This window comes from Mus pahari, chromosome X (genome assembly GCF_900095145.1).
Source record: "Mus pahari chromosome X, PAHARI_EIJ_v1.1, whole genome shotgun sequence".
In the NCBI taxonomy this organism is placed as follows: domain Eukaryota; kingdom Metazoa; phylum Chordata; class Mammalia; order Rodentia; family Muridae; genus Mus; species Mus pahari.
Genome location: NC_034613.1, coordinates 141,550,129 through 141,554,406, shown reverse-complemented (window position 1 = coordinate 141,554,406; position 4,278 = coordinate 141,550,129). Strand labels below are relative to the sequence as shown.

The 4,278-nt window shown below is 38.7% G+C and overlaps 1 pseudogene; it reads right to left on the bottom strand.

The window, feature by feature from the left end:
* Positions 1-2,270: 2,270 nt before the first annotated feature.
* LOC110314538 lies at positions 2,271-3,547 on the bottom strand (annotated as a pseudogene).
* Between the last annotated feature and the right edge of the window lie 731 nt (positions 3,548-4,278).

Here is a 4,278-nt window from a genome sequence, read left to right as displayed (position 1 = left end):
AAAAAGAAAAAGAAAAAGAAAATAAACAGAAACACTTTAATTTCACATTGCAAAAATAACACTGTAATTACTCTATAGCTATACTGTAAATACATGGCTGATGCCAGGCTGGTGTACAAGAACTTCATGCTTGGTAATTTGAAGTGATACCTTAAAACCTGTAAACTAATTGTATGCTAATTATGTTTGAGTTACATAGTAACTCCCACCTACAATCCCATGTAATCTGAAGGGCATTTAATCATAAAGTATGGAGTAATAACTAATCATTGTTTGTGCCCTGTAAAGAAGTAAAACTGAATCATCTTTAAGCATGCTTGTCACACAATCACAAGTAACTATTAGGGAATGAATAGCAATGTCTTACATTAGTCATGAGCACTAGCATACAAACTTGCCCTGTGGCATGCAATTTTGTTTTATTACATAGAATTTAAAAGAAAAAACATCTCTGAATCTAGCACGTGAGTCAATGACTTAAGGTTAAAAATGGTTAAACATTCACCAAAAAGGTCTGCATTTTATGAATAATTTTTAAAATTTAATAAGAATCTGTGGAAATTTTTGCTATTTTAAATTTCTACCCTATACCAATTCCTTTGATTTTGTTTAGAAACTGCAGTGTTATCTTGTAATTTTCATGTGAATTTTAAAATTAATTTGTGATTTTTACATAGATTAATTTTTACATTATAGGTATACCAATAGCTGTTGCTGGGGAAGGATAATTAAGCAATGTGCTTTCTCTTCTCTGAAGACTCGAAAAATGGCCTTGCCAGTGCATGGCATTCATAATTTAAGACATAGGTGAAACACCAAAATGTATAAAAAGCAGTATATAAGAAAATAATATTTATTAAAATTGTTTCTATTAAAAATGAAGTAAATGAAGATCTCTCAGTAATCAAAGGACAAAAACCTACTCTTTGCAATATAAAAAAAAATCTGAGATAATGCATAAAGAGATAGCCTCTGAAGTGTGCCTAAAAGTGTTCACTGTTGGAAAAACAAGGTATACAACAGTAGTGCACAATATACATCATGTACATGACAAAGTAAGGTAGCTACAAAACCCTGTACGGAAATTCAGCAGGTCATGTACAAGAGAGAAGCATTGTTCAAAGTTACTTGCCCAGCTGTTATTCCTCATTAACTCCTCACACCCGTTTGGTTGGTAGGACCAGCACACCCCAATCCACCTTCAAGCATTTAGCAAGAGAAAAAAAGGCAAATGCATATCCCAATTAGAATCATGCAGTTCAGGAGAAAAGAAAAACCCTGACCAACTGCCCTGGAGCATCCTCCATCCCTCCATTTTCCAGGTTCCTGGGAATTCTTTGAAAGTGACTCCCCTGCAGTGAATAAAGTTAGCATTTTATGAGAGTGCTGGGGGGAAAGATTTCATAATTCATGCTCCTTTGTTTTGAAGAGTTGAATCTTCTGTTAAAAGATGATTTAAAATTTGAATGTGATAAAGTATGACAGACTCACTCCAGTCATGTGCAGTTTTTATCTCACACTTGAAATGATCTTTGCCATGCAATCCTTTGTTTTTAATTGCCGGTATTTTAAAATGTAATTTTCTGCTGTGAAGAGTAATCCTCTTTCTTGCTGGAGTTTCTAAAGAAAAGAATCGGAAATCAATCTTTCTACTAATGTAAATTTGAGGTTAGTTTTAAAGTGTAGCAAAACAGATTTTTTGATCATTTGCTTTATTTTATAGTATCTTATTTTAAAGTTACTGTGATTGAGCATTGTAAGAATTTGGACAATACAGTATTCAACTTTTTAAAATGTTTTTTAAAAATTTTAAGTACAATGAGCTTTTATAGTTTCATCAGATTTTTGTTACTTTTCTGGAAGGTAAGTTTTTAGCAAGGGATGTCTAGTTTTTAGTAATCCCTAATTTTTCCAATGTATCTTTTGTTTTATCAGCACTTAATATAAGTGTGTCAGTTAATTGTACTATCTGGCTGACCTTCCTATAGTTTTTAACATATATGGGGAGGTTGTAGCATTCTTAGCATTCTAAATAAAGATAATTAGTTGTTTATTAAACTCATTTTCATGGTAAATCTCTCTCTTATTTTCATGTTCTACTCTTTTTTTTTTTAATTAACATGATGGTTTTTAATGGGAACCAGAGATATGGTTACAATTAGGGTGCTCTCTCTCTCTCTCTCTCTCTCTCACACACACACACACACACACACACACACACACACACACACACAAATATCCGTGAGCGATCCTGAATTGTAAATTTACAAAATAACAAGGGTAACACTGGGTACAGGAAGAGTTCCAGAACTTCAGGGGTCAGGCTAATATGGCCTCTCCCTGCGATTCTGTCTGTGCTCGCCCCTGGAGTCCATCTTGCCAGGGTCAAAATAGGCTCTGTCCCCACCACCCCATCTCCCTCTGAAGCCCCCACGGTCCCCTTCTCGGCCCCAGTAGCCACCCCAGTAATATCCTCCTCTGCCACATCGATCATCTACATAGTTCCCTCCCATATGAGAGCCTCCTGTTCCCTGTCCTGGGCTTAGGTGCCTTACACTGGTTGCATTCATTTCTCCAAGAGAAGTTCATGTTCTCACATGTAGTATTAAGACACTTCCAGTACCCAGCTCCTTGCTATCCTCCACCTTCACCATCTACACTGGGGAATCCTCCCCAACCACGGCCACTGTTGCCACCTCCTCCATAGCCTCCACGGCTCATGGGTCCTCCTGGCCCTCAGACTCCACGACTGTTTCCACCATCCCAATTGAAGTCAGATCGGCAGGTAGCAAATGAAACTTTAATGGGATTCTCAGAGAATTCTTTACCATCAAACCAGTCGATAGCTGCTTTAGCAGGTGGGTCATCAAATGAGATCGTTGCCAGTTTCCCTGTCTGTCTACAAATTAATCATAGGCTGTTCAGTTTTCTTGTTTGTCTTAATAATTCCAATCCTCTTGAAGTAATCAGCCACAGATTCAGTTGTAACATTCTCACCTAGACCTTGCACAAAGATAGTGTTGTCTGAATTATCCTGTTCAGAATCATGACGAGATCTTTGATCCCAAGGACCAAATTGAAGCCACCACAGTCACTTCTGCCCTTGCCACCTCTGCCTCCTCGGCCACCTCCATGGCCTCTGGGTTCATAGCTACCACTGCTTCTGTTGTAACCACTTCCATCGCCCCTGACACAGCCCCCACGATTCTACTGGTTTCCTGCATAGCCACCAGTGCCACCACCACTCTGGTCCTGATTGCCATAACCACCGCCACCACCACCACTCATAGAGGATTGTTCTTGGCTATAGTTGCCTCCACCACCCCGTCCACCACCTCCACTGCTGCTGTTGTCCATAATCCTGAGGTGGGTTATAGGAGCTTTGTGGCTGTCCGTAGCTTTGCTGCTGTCCACCATAGCCAGACTGTTGACCATAACCTGTACTCTGGGGCTGCCCATAGCTGCTGTTCTGAGAGATGCCACCATAACTTCCTGTGGTGCTGCTAGGAGCTGGCTGTTGGCCATAGGCAGGGTAGGATAAGCCCATAGGTTTGAGTTGCTTGTTGGATATAGTCATTTGAAGCCATGTCTGAGCACAAGCACACAGGCCGTCAAGCAACAGGATTCCAGATGACTGTGAAGGGATGTTGCGAGGACTGAGCCCATGTTCTACTCTTAACCTATATATCACATTTACTTTTTATTTAAAACTCATTTGTTAAAATGTTAGTGGCAATTAACGCTATTAAATAGTTTCCAAATGGCTATACCAACATAATGCACTTTTTAAATATTTGTCATGTGAAATGTTGAATAGTTTAACTCAGAAAAAATCTATTATTTCTTTAAATATTATAATCATTAGCCATTTTATATCTTGACTATCATGACATTTTTGTAGGTCTGCTTCTTTCTGTTCTATTTTTTCCTATTTGTCATGCCTGATTCTTCTTGTAGTTTTATTTAGTTTACTATTGTTTGTATTCCTTATACTTTCTGTTAGCATTTTCTAGCATCCTTGGATTTGTTGCTAGTGCAGAGAAAATTGGCTTTTGCTTCTATTTTAGCTATGGGCATTTGTCCAACTTGTGTAAAACAATAGATTGTTGGTATCAGGTCTTGCGGAATCCCCCAAAACTGTGAATTTGAGCTGCCAATTTCCTAAACAGCCAGACTGTGGACACAGCTTTCTGCAGGCATCACTCCCTACCTTCTCCAAGAGAAGGTTCAGAGAGCAATTTTCATTGGTGTCCCCTGAGATGATAGCGCTTTGTTAGC